This window comes from Anolis sagrei, chromosome 2 (genome assembly GCF_037176765.1).
Source record: "Anolis sagrei isolate rAnoSag1 chromosome 2, rAnoSag1.mat, whole genome shotgun sequence".
NCBI lineage: Eukaryota > Metazoa > Chordata > Lepidosauria > Squamata > Dactyloidae > Anolis > Anolis sagrei.
Genome location: NC_090022.1, coordinates 3,194,935 through 3,207,720, shown reverse-complemented (window position 1 = coordinate 3,207,720; position 12,786 = coordinate 3,194,935). Strand labels below are relative to the sequence as shown.

The following is a 12,786-nucleotide window of genomic DNA, read 5'->3' as shown; positions in this document are numbered from 1 at the left end:
CCACACGTTGCTGTGGCCAACCTTCCCTCTTTCTCTCCTCCTTTCCTTCCTTCCTTCCTTCCTTCCTTCCTTCCCTCCCTCCCTCCCTCCCTCCCTCCCTCCCATCTTTCCTTCTCCTCTTCCTTCTCTATCTCTTTCCTTCCTTCCCCCTTTTTCTTTCTCTTCTGGTCTCTTTTCTTCCTTCTCTCTTTCCTTCTTTCCTTCCCTCCCTCTTTCTCTACATCTTCCCCCTTCCTTCACTCCCTCTTTCCTTCCTTCATTCCCTTTTTTCTTTCCTTCTCTCCTTACTTCCTTCCCCCTTTTTCTTTCTCTTCTGGTCTCTTTTCTTCCTTCTCTCTTTCCTTCTTTCCTTCCTTCCCTCTTTCTCTACATCTTCCCCCTTCCTTCCTTCACTCCCTCTTTCCTTCCTTCATTCCCTTTTTTCTTCTCTCCTTCCTTCCTTCCCCCTTTTTCTTTCTCTTCTGGTCTCTTTTCTGCCTTCTCTCTTTCCTTCTTTCCTTCCCTCCTTCTTTCTCTACATCTTCGCCCTTCCTTCACTCCCTCTTTCCTTCCTTCATTCCCTTTTTTCTTCTCTCCTTCCTTCCTTCCCCCTTTTTCTTTCCCTCCCTCTGTCTCTCATTTCTTCCTTCTCTACCTCTTTCCTTCCTTCCCCCTTTTTCTTTCTCTTCTGCTGTCTCTCTTTTCTTTCCTTCCATCTTTCCTTTTCTTCTTCCTTCTTTCTCTAACTTTCCTTCCTTCCCCCTTTTTCTTTACCTCCCTTTCTCTTTCTTCCTTCTTTCCTTCCTTCCTGTCTTTCCTGGATTTTGACAGGGCGGGAAGGGGCGGGGTGGGGTTTAGAGGTGGCATGAAGTAAAAGGAAGTAAGATTGGGGCAGGGGAGTGATGGAGCGTGGGGTTGCGTGTGTGTGCGCGGCGGCAGGGGGGAGTGATGGAGCATGGGGTTGTGTGTGTGTGTGCGATGGCAGGGGAGTGATGGAGCGTGGGGTTGCGTGTGTGTGTGGCGGCGGGGGGAGTGATGGAGCGTGGGGTTGCGTGTGTGTGTGGCAGCGGGGGAGTGATGGAGCGTGGGGTTGCGTGTGTCTGTGCGGCGGCGGGGGGAGTGGGGTTGCGTGTGTGTGTGAGACGGCGGGGGAGTGATGGAGCGTGGGGTTGCGTGTGTGTGCGGCGGTGGGGGAGTGATGGAGCGTGGGGTTGCGTGTGTGTGTGCGGCGGCGGGGGGGAATGATGAAGCGTGGGGTTGCGTGTGTGTGTGCGGCGGCGGGGGGAGTGATGGAGCGTGGGGTTGCATGTGTGTGTGCGGCGGCGGGGGGAGTGATGGAGCATGGAGTTGCGTGTGTGTGTGCGGTGGCGGGGGGAGTGATGGAGCGTGGGGTTGCGTGTGTGTGTGCGGCGGTGGGGGGAGTGATGGAGCGTTGGGTTGCATGTGTGTGTGCGGTGGCGGGGGGAGTGATGGAGCGTTGGGTTGTGTGTGTGCGTGTGGCAGGTGGTGTGTGTGTGCGGGAAGCGGCGCGGCGAGGCTTGGAGTGGGCATGGCTTCCACAGAGGGAACGTTGGCCGGAAGGCTGTGTGCGCGCCAGGGAACTTGTGGCTGGGCACCAATGCGCATGCTCAGTTGTTTTGCCGTTTTGTGAGTGTGTTGTTGTGTTGCTTTTCATTTTGAGTAGATATGTTTGTACCTTGTGGGTTGTGTTATGGGCATGGGAATTTTGGTTAAGTTTCGTTGGGTTTTTTTTTAGTTTTGTTGTTTTGCCGTTTTGTGAGTGTGTTGTTGTGTTGCTTTTCATTTTGAGTAGATATGTTTGTACCTTGTGGGTTGTGTTATGGGCATGGGAATTTTGGTTAAGTTTCGTTGGGGTTTTTTAGAGTTTTGCTGTCCCGTTGGACTCGCCTAACAGATTTATATATATAGATTTATTTCGCGCATTTCTACCCCACCCTTCTCAACCCCCGAGGGGGGACTCAGGGCGGCTTACAAAAGGCACAATTCGATGCCAGCATAAAAAATAAGATAAAAACATGTATAACAACAATTATAACGATTAAAACAGTCAAATTATTCATCACCATCTATAAAACCAATATAGTGCTCAACGTTCACCATCTCCAGAGTCCGTAAATTCATTCTACATTGTCAGATACCATCAATTCTAGTCGTCATTGTGCCCAAAGGCCTTGTCCCACATCCATGTTTTTAATTTCCTTCTAAAGGTGAGGAGGGATGTCGATGACTATGTGAGGGTTTATTTAATTGATAGCTAATAATATTGATTTGGTCTTTCTTCTGGGTAGCGTGACTTAACTTGGAAAGGAAATGTAACAGGGACAAGGCTTTAGGAAATACAGGAACAAGTTTATTGAAAGTTTATGATGTTTCTGTTACAATAGAGCAGTGTTTCTCAACCTGGGAGTCGGGACCCCTGTGGGGGTCATGAGGGGGTGTCAGAGAGATCGCCAAAGACCATCAGAAAACAGTATTTTATATTGGTCATGGGGGTTCTGTATGGGAAGTTTGGTCCAATTCAGTCGTTGGTGAGGTTCAGAATGCAATTTCACTGTGGGTGAACTATAAATCCCAGCAACTACATCTCCCAAATGCTGAGGTCTATTTTCCCCCAAACTCCACCAGAGTTTGGGCATATTGAGTATTCATACCAAGATTGGTCCAGATCCATCATTGTTTGATTCCACAGTGCTCTCTGGATGTAGGTGAACTACAACTCCAAAGATTCACGGTCAATGTCCACCAGAACCTTCCAGTATTTCCTCTTGGTCATGGGAGTTCTGTGTGCCAAGTTTGGTTCAATTCCATTGTTGGTGAACTTCAGAATACTCTTTGATTGTACGTGAGCTATAAATTTATTTATTTATTTATTTATTTCACAGTTTTCTATACCGAGCTTCTCAACCTCATTGAGGGACTCAGCCCGGTTTCCAGCCATAAAAACATATACACTCATTAAAATATCATATATCACAATTACAAAAACAACTTTAAAAACACTATATATGAAACTACAGTGGTCAGTCCTATTAAGATGGATCTACCTCAACTTCCATTGAGGGTCCTATGGTGTTGTCTCATTCCTCAAAGGCCTGACTCCACAGCCACGTCTTCACCCGTTTCCTAAATGTTAGGATGGATGGGGCGGTTCTGGCCTCCAGAGGGAGAGAGTTCCAGAGTCGCGGGGCCACCACCGAGAAGGCCCTGTCCCTCGTCCCCACCAGGCGCGCTTGCGAGGCCGGTGGGACTGAGAGCAGGGCCTCTCCAGATGATCTTAATAATCTTGATGGTTCGTAGGGGAGAATACATTCGGAGAGGTAAACAGGGCCCAGCAACTACAACTCCCAAATGACAAAATCAATCCCCCCTCAACCCCACCAGCATTCAAATTTGGGCGTATTGGGTATTTGGGCCAAATTTGGTCCAGTGAATGAAAATCCATCCTGCATATCAGATATTTACATTACAGTTCATAACAGTAGCAAAATGACAGTTATGAAGTAGCAACAAAAATAATTTTATGGTTGGGGGTCCCTGATGAGGAGATATTGGGAAAATATAGATATTTATTGATTTATGCATTAATCGTATTTTACAACCCTGAAATGCATAGGATTTTCAAGTTCTCTCTCTCTGTAAGAAACCCTAGCTGAAAAGCAAGCTGCGTCCAGCATATTATCTAAACATTCCAGGAGAGAGAGATAAGCTCTAATAGGAGCCATGGACTGGTACTAAGAAGCACCTCTGACAGGTCCAAGTGGCCCCTTGATGGATGACTGTAAGCACAGCCAAGAGGGAGGAGGGACATTCCATGCTTGCTCTCCAGCAAGACACAGACATGCTTGCTCTTTAGAAACACAGACATGCTTTGCATGTTGGGGGGGAACCTGATATTCTTATGATGCTCAGATGAACCTGATATTCTTATGATGCTCAGTTGACTACTGCAACGCTCTCTACGTGGGGCTGCCCTTGAAGACGGCCCAGAAGCTTCAGCTGGTTCAGCACGCGGCAGCCATGTTACTAACTGGAGCAGGTGGCAGGGAGCACACAACGCCCTTGTTGTCCCAGCTCCACTGGCTGCCGATTTGCTACCGGACCCAATTCAAGGTGCTGGTTCTGGCCTACAAAGCCCTAAACGGTTCCGGCCCAAAATACCTTTCGGACCGCATCTTGGCCTACGAGCCCACGAGGACCTTGAGATCGTCTGGGGAGGCCCTTCTCTCGATCCCGTCTGCCTCACAGGCACGTCTGGCGGGAACGAGAGAGAGGGCCTTCTCGGTGGTGGCCCCCCGGCTATGGAACGCTCTCCCTGCAGACATCAGACAGGCGCCCTCCCTCATGTCCTTCCGAAAAAGCCTCAAGACATGGCTGTTCGAGAAGGCCTTTAATTAAGTGCTGTAACAATGTGGTAAAGATGACTGGAATGGAACAAGGTATATGAGACTGGTTATGATTCCACTATGAGACGAAGCGGATTTTTAGTGTAGTTTGTAATTGTCGTATAGTTTATATGTTGTTGTAATTAGCCTTTTGTAAATTGTCTTTATATGTATTGTATACCGCCATGAGTCGCCCTTAAGGGCTGAGAATGGCGGTTAATAAATGCATCAAATAAATAAATAAATAAATAAATGACGTAGGAATGATGATATTGTATGAAATTGTATGAAGATGTATGTTTCTTTGTCTGCTTGAAACTGGAAAACTATAAAAGGCCAGTCCGCACCTTGATCGGACGCTCTGGTTTTACTTTTGGGACATGAGTCCACACCAGAGTCGCCAGCTGGAAATAAAGCCGTACCTTTTCTGATCTCCAGAAAGGATGTCTCTTGGTAATTATCTCTCCTTTCCTCAATACCTATTTCCCTGCCACATCATCACCACAACATGAGGAACTGTACTAAGGGGTCGCGGCATTAGGAAGGTTGAGAACCACTGCAATAGAGACTCTCAACACTAACTATTAATATAAATAAGCCAACTCGACTTATTTAAACTACTCAGGCTAAAAGCCCAAACCTCCCTGATTCTTACTACAATAGAATCAGTCCTTTCCCTGTAGTTTTCAAACTACAGATCCCTCCTGGTTCTCTCTACTCAACAGAACCAGCCTCTCCTACAGTTCACAGACTGTAGAGTAACCGTTTAAAATGGCTGCCCTGCCAAGTGGCAGTTGGCTCCGCCCCTGTTTCCATGGTAACCCAGCTCAACATCAGATGAGCTGGCTGCCATCTCCCTTAGTTATGCAACTTTAAATACTTACCCTTTAAACATCTGTTTATAATTATACATAACATCTATGATTATACAAAACTGCAAGTTAAAAATCTACACTTCACCACACCTTGCTTCGCATAAAAGGGTTCATAAAGAAGGGAAACTATAGACAGATTTCATGTGTGGGGACAAAATATATCATATGTGTCCAACTCAAGGCCCATGGACCAAATCATGTGTCCAGGTCAAGACCCATGGGCCCGCCATATCTTTTTATTGATTCAATAATGTCCTCTTAGTTGTACCGGTAACCACACATCTTATCAGATCCATGCAAGAGAGGAAGAAGTTTTACATATGGTTGACACCTTATGAAAGATTCGTCACAGCTGAAATATTGGGAAATATGTATTTTCGAAGGCTTTCATGGCTGGAATCACTGAGTTGCTGTGAGGCTTTCGGGCTGTAAGGCCAGGTTCCTGCAGCATTCTCTCCTAACGTTTTGCCTGAATCTGGCTGGCATCTTCAGAGGTTCTGTTGGCAGTGAAACAAGTGGAACATCCAGGGTGGGGGAAAGAAGGTGTGAATATGTATTGTCGAAGGCTTTCATCACTGGGACTCACTGGGTTGTTGTAGGGGTTTTTTCGGGCTATAGGCCATGTTCTAGAGGCATTCTCTCCTGACATTTCATCATGTCAGGCTACACAGAGAAGCCACTGAAATACACAAGCATGTGGACAATTTCAACAGAAAGGAGGAAACCCTTAAAATGAACAAAACCTGGCTACCAGTATTGAAAAACTCTAAAATTGCAACAGTACAACAACAGACAGGAAACAAATAAGGACACCTAATCACCTCTCAACAAAAGATTGCTCCAGGCACTGTCAGGCCATTATATGCTAATCAAGGCGGTCAGTTGAAACATTCACACCTAGCTCCAGCAGACAAGAGTCCTTTGTCCCACCCTGGCCATTCCACAGATATATAAACCCATTTTCCTAGTTCCAACAGACCTCACTACCTCTGAAGATGCTTGCCATAGATGCAGGCGAAATGTCAGGAGAGAATGCCTCTAGAACATGGCCATATAGCCCTCAAAAACCCACAACAACCTAGAAAATACTGTGTTTTCTGATGGTCTTTGGTGACCCCTCTGACACCCCCTCATGACCCCCTTAGGGGTCCCGACTCCCAGGTTGAGAAACACTGGTGTAGTCTGACATAATGGTTGTCGAACTAGTCCAGAATTTCTGTGTTCTCAGCTAATATTCTGTGTCCAGGTTGGTTTATCATGTGCTCTGCTATGGCTGACTTCTCTGGCTGAATCAGCCTGCAGTGCCTTTCATGTTCCTTGATTCGTATTTGGGCAATGCTGCATTTTGTGGTCTCTATGGAAACTTTTCCACAGCTGCGTGGTCTAGCAGTGGTTAGAAGATTCCTCTTATCCTTCTTTGAATCTAGCATTTGTCGGATTTTTTAAGTGGGTCTGTAGATAGTTTGTAGGTTATGTTTCTTCACCAGCTTCCCTCTGTGGTCAGTGGTTTCCTTTGGTGTAGGGTAAGAGTCCCCCCCCGGGGTGAGAAGGGCGGGGTATAAGTAGATGAAATAAATAAATAAATAAGAACACTTTTCCTCTGGGTGGATCTTTGTCTTTCCTCTTGTGGCTTCCTCTTGGTCTTGCAGCTCTTCTGATGACTGTTCTAGAATACCTATTGGCCTGTAGAGCCCAGTTTAGGTGGCTCGGATCACCTTGGAGGATGTAGGTTACACAGATCCTGTTTGCATGGTCTACCAGGACTTTAATTGTGCTATTTTAAGTTTTGAGGTTGATATCTATCTGTGTGTGTAAATTTTCTGTAAACATCTAGAAATTGTAGTTTTCCTTTGTTTTCTTTTTTCTGTGGTAAATTGGATATTTGGGCGGATGTTGTTGATGCGGTCCAGGAACTTGCTGGGTTCATCTTCTCCATGGCTCCAAATGGTAAAGTTGACAAAGAGCTCAAGCAGGTCTGCTTTGAGTGTTGTGAATCAACATGTGTAAAAATATCCAGATCCTACCTGGCTGTGAGACAGGAGAACAACGAGGGCCGCCTGGGGTTAATGCTATCAATGCAGAGGGGAAGATTTCCCCTTATCTTACTTGATAGATAGAAACTTTGCCAAAAAATTCTTTACTCTAGTGGGCCATCTCCGATGCTAGAGATAAGAATCTCCTTCTATTATCCATGCAAGTGTGTCTTTGGCTGGAGGTTTCAGTAATCGCTAATGGCTTTTTTTCTTTAGGCCAGGTGGTTCCCTTATCTAAAGCTAAAATTTAGGAGTCTTTGCCAGGAGGCAGAGACCAATTAGACTAATCAAAGAGTTCTTTTTCCCTGGTGAGAAGAGAAGCACCCAATATTTTTCCCTGATTTCCCAATGAAAGGTCTCACCAGGTTGAAGAAAAGCCATCGAGGTTTTATTTGCGATTCAGCTGAAAAGGATGCAGAGCTGCAATCATTCGCCAGCAGAGCATGAGGAGAATACACCAATGCAGTCATATTTATAGTAAATTCAAAGTTGCAGAGTTCAAACTTCCCGCCCCAGCTTCCCTGATGTTCCCCGCTGTGAGTGGGCAATGGGCGAACAGCTGGGAGGCGGCCCTCCCGCCTCCAGTGCCTCTGGACCAATCAGGAAACTCCAGTGCTCCGTAGGATCCAATGGGGAGACCTCTGCCGCCTGGCGGCGACAGCAAATCAGGAGAGAGGGAGGTGGGATGATAGAACACAAAGGAATATGGAAAGGAGTCTTTAAACAAAGGAAATGCCATGTGGCCTGTGAGACAAAGAGCTCAAGCAGGGCTGCTTTGAATGTTGTGAATCAACATGTGTAAAAATATCCAGATCCTTCCTGGCTGTGAGACAGGAGAACAATGAGGGCCGCCTGGGGTTAATGCTATCAATGCAGAGGGGAAGATTTCCCCTTATCTTACTTGATAGATAGAAACTTTGCCAAAAAATTCTTTACTCTAGTGGGCCATCTCCGATGCTAGAGATAAGAATCTCCTTCTGTTATCCATGCAAGTGTGTCTTTGGCTGGAGTTTTCAGTAATCGCTAATGGCTTTTGTTCTTTAGGCCAGGTGGTTCCCTTACATATTTCTTTGGAGGGAGAAGGGGTCAGGAATACAAAGAAACATAAAAACCATATAGAAATTATACACAGGAAAATCATATGCAGCTATCTTCCCATCCAGGACCCCAGAGATAAATTAATAATAGCAATTATAAAAAGCAGATGATATCAGGACACAGCATGAATTCATAAGTTGTCTTGAAGAAAGTCCATGGGTAGAGAGCGAGTCATTGAAGAGAGTGAAGTCCAGAAATGTAGCAGAAATCAAAAACCCACCAAAAGGAGTCTATGGAGTTCCACTGGGCCAAGACACAAAGCCCTGCAGCGCTGAGATGGAAACTGGTCCCATGGTCCTTGGAAAACTACAGCTCTCTCGAGAGAGGCAGAGACCCCAAGGTCTAGCCATTCCCAAAGCCTCGTGGGGTCCTCATTGTTAGTGTCTTGGCAAATTGACAAAGACTTAACCCCTATTGTGCAGTCTGGTACCCTTGTCCTTTGCAGAACTATAAGTTACCATCCCTTGTTTGGGGGGGGGGCATGCTCGACTTCAGATCCAGGTACAGTGTTCCCTCTCTACGTCGTCGTTTGCTTTTCGTGGAGTCTATCTTTTGTGGGTTTTTAAAAAATTAATATAAGTAGTGAGGGAACACTGAGTGAAAGGAGGCGGGCACCTCGTCACTACCTGGGCCACTTGCTGAAGTTTCTTCTTCTCTCTGGGCAACTCTTCTTTCCTCCTCGCCCTCTTTACCTTCCTCTTCCTCGTCGCCGCCTGGGCCTCTTGCCGCCACTTGGGCCCCACGATTGATGAGGCGTCGGAGGTGTCGCGGGGCCCATGCGGTGACAAGGAGGAGGAAGAGGAAGGTAAAGGGGGCGAAGGGGCATCCCTACTTCGCTGAATTTCACTTTTCATTCAACCCTCATAGATGGGGTTGGAAAATGCCTAAGGAGAAGAGTTGGGTGAGGAAAAGAGGCAAAAGGGCTGGAGGAGGAATCCTAGAATCCTAGAGTTGGAAGAGACCTCATGGGCCATCCAGTCCAACCCCATTCTGCCAAGAAGCAGGATTATTGCATTCAAATCACCCCGGACAGATGGCCATCTAGCCTCTGTTTAAAAGCCTCCAAAGAAGGAGCCTTCATCACACTCCGGGACAGAGACTTCCACTGCTGAACGGCTTTCACAGTCAGGAAGTTCCTCCTCATGTTCAGGTGGAATCTCCTCTCTTGTAGTTTGAAGCCATTGCTCCATTGCGTCCTAGCCTCCAGGGAAGCAGAAAACAACCTTGCTCCCTCCTCCCTGTGGCTTCCTCTCACATATTTATACATGGCTATCATATCTCCTCTCAGCCTTCTCTTCTTCAGGCTAAACATGCCCAGCTCCTTAAGCCGCTCCTCATAGGGCTTGTTCTCCAGACTCTTGATCATTTTAGTCGCCCTCCTCTGGACACATTCCAGCTTGTCAATATCTCTCTTGAATTGTGGTGCCCAGAATTGGACACAATATTCCAGGTAATGTGGTCTAACCAAAGCAGAGTAGAACATGGGGAGCATGCCATCCCTAGATCTAGACACTGGACTCCTCTTGATGCAGGCCAAAATCCCATTATTATAGCATTGTATCGGTTTTAGCTCTTTGTTTTCATAGTTTCCAAGTCGGATTGCATTGCATGAAATTCTATGGGAGAGTTTCTATTCTGTAGGTTTCCAGTTGGGCCTGGCCTGTGTGCCTGGGCAGGGGGGGACTCAGGGTGGGAGGTCTCTCCTTTGCAAGGCTCCCTCCCTTCCTTCCTTCCTTCCTTTTTTGGCCTCCCACCCAGGGTCAGCTGCAGGGAGGGAGTGTCCAGCAGGAGCCGGAAGTGTGGGCTGCTCTCTCTATCTCCCGGGACTCTTTGGAGCAGAAGGGCCAGCTTGTTTTCTTTCTTTCTTTCTTTCTTTCTTTCTTTCTTTCTTTCTTTCTTTCTTTCTTTCTTTCTTTCTTTCTTTCCTTCCTTCCTTCCTTCCTTCCTTTCCTTCCCAGGAGGAGAGTCACGTTGTGCTGAGTGGAGGTGAGTTTCTCCTGGGGATCCCTTTCCTTCCTTCCTTCCTTCGCAATGCAACCCCAATGGCCCAGCCTGCACTCATCTGTACTTAGGGCATCTATCACTGAGATACAATAGTTAAATAGTATCTTAGATAACAATAACAATATCTCATATAGTATCTGTTTTTCCTTCCTTCCCTCCCTCCCTCCCTCCCCACGTGGCCCTGCTTCCCTAGCTCTGAGGCGGTGAGTTCCAACCATAAACATATCAAGAGACCTGGCCTGGACCCTTTGCAAAGAGAGGGGCTTTGGGGGGGGGGAGGGTGAAGGAGGGGGAGAAGGGGGCTTTGGGGGGGGGCAGCAAAGCCGCAGGGTTTACTCTGGAGAGAGAGAGGCCTTCCTTTCCTCCTCATCTCTCTTCCCATTCATCCATCTCTCTACCTTCCTTCTCATCTACTCCACCTTCCATCCACCAATCTCTCTATCCATCTCTCTACCCATCTCTCTTCCCATCCATCCTTCTACCTTCCTTCTCACCTACCCTACCTTCCACCCACCCACCCCACACCAACTTCTCTTCCCATCTCTCTTCCCATCCATCCTTCTACCTTCTCATCTACTCCACCTTCCACCCACCCACCCCTGCACTAACTTCTCTATCCATCTCTCTTCCCATCTCCCTTCCCATCCATTCATCCATCCCTCTACCTATCTTCTCACCTACCTCACCTTCCATCCGCCCACTCCTGCACCAACCTCTTTATCCATCTCTCTTCCCATCTCTCTTCCCATCCAACCATCCATCCATCCATCCCTCTACTTCTCATCTACTCCACCTTCCATCCACCCACCCCTGCACCAACTTCTCTATCCATCTCTCTTCCCATCTCTCTTCCCGTCCATCCATCTGTCCATCCCTCTACCTTCCTTCTCATCTACTCCACCTTCCATCCACCCACCCCTTCACCAACCTCTTTATCCATCTCTCTTCCCGTCCATCCATCCGTCCATCCCTCTACCTTCCTTCTCATCTACTCCACCTTACATCCACCCACCCCTGCACCAACTTCTCTATCCATCTCTCTTCCCATCTCTCTTCCCGTCCATCCATCTGTCCATCCCTCTACCTTCCTTCTCATCTACTCCACCTTCCATCCACCCACCCCTTCACCAACCTCTCTATCCATCTCTCTTCCCGTCCATCCATCCGTCCATCCCTCTACCTTCCTTCTCATCTACTCCACCTTCCATCCACCCACCCCTGCACCAACTTCTCTATCCATCTCTCTTCCCATCTCTCTTCCCGTCCATCCATCCATCCATCCCTCTACCTTCCTTCTCATCTACTCCACCTTCCATCCACCCACCCCTTCACCAACCTCTCTATCCATCTCTCTTCCCATATCTCTTCCCATCCATCCATCTCTTTACCTTCCTTCTCACCTACCCCACCTAACCTTCCATCCACCCACCCCTGCACCAACTTCTCTATCCATCTCTCTTCCCATCTCTCTTCCCGTCCATCCATCCGTCCATCCCTCTACCTTCCTTCTCATCTACTCCACCTTCCATCCACCCACCCCTTCACCAACCTCTTTATCCATCTCTCTTCTCATCTCTCTTCCCATCCATCCATCCATTCATCCCTCTACTTTCCTTCTCATCTACTCCACCTTCCATCCACCCACCCCTGCACCAACTTCTCTATCCATCTCTCTTCCCATCTCTCTTCCCATCCATCCATCCATCCGTCCATCCCTCTACCTTCCTTCTCATCTACTCCACCTTCCATCCACCCACCCCCGCACCAACTTCTCTATCCATCTCCCAATCTCTCTTCTCATCCATCTCTACCTTCCTTCTCACCTACTCCACCTTCCATCCACCCACTCCTGCACCAACCTCTTTATCCATCTCTCTTCCTATCTCTCTTCCCATCCATCCATCCATCCGTCCATCCCTCTACCTTCCTTCTCATCTACTCCACCTTCCATCCACCCACCCCTTCACCAACCTCTCTATCCATCTCTCTTCCCATCCATCCATCCATCCATCCCTCTACCTTCCTTCTCATCTACTCCACCTTCCATCCACCCACCCCTTCACCAACCTCTTTATCCATCTCTCTTCCCATCTCTCTTCCCGTCCATCCATCCATCCATCCATCCCTCTACCTTCCTTCTCATCTACTCCACCTTCCACCCACCCACCCCTGCACCAACTTCTCTATCCATCTCTCTTCCCATCTCTCTTCCCGTCCATCCATCCATCCATCCATCCCTCTACCTTCCTTCTCATCTACTCCACCTTCCATCCCTCCACCCCTGCACCAACTTCTCTATCCATCTCTCTTCCCATCTCTCTTCCCGTCCATCCATCCATCCATCCATCCCTCTACCTTCCTTCTCATCTACTCCACCTTCCATCCCTCCACCCC

General features: G+C 47.7%; 2 protein-coding genes across 2 annotated transcripts in view; both read left to right on the top strand.

The window, feature by feature from the left end:
• The window catches only part of LOC132766227 (zinc finger protein 420-like), a 37,467-nt gene that overhangs the window by 10,700 nt on the left and 13,981 nt on the right, over positions 1-12,786 (top strand). The gene's annotated exons all lie outside the window — the stretch shown is intronic.
• The window catches only part of LOC132766270 (zinc finger protein 345-like), a 73,055-nt gene continuing 70,389 nt past the window's right edge, over positions 10,121-12,786 (top strand). Inside the window, exon 1 of the mRNA XM_067463290.1 lies at positions 10,121-10,374. The gene's annotated coding sequence lies outside the window, so the exon portion shown is untranslated. The remainder of the gene's footprint in view (positions 10,375-12,786) is intronic.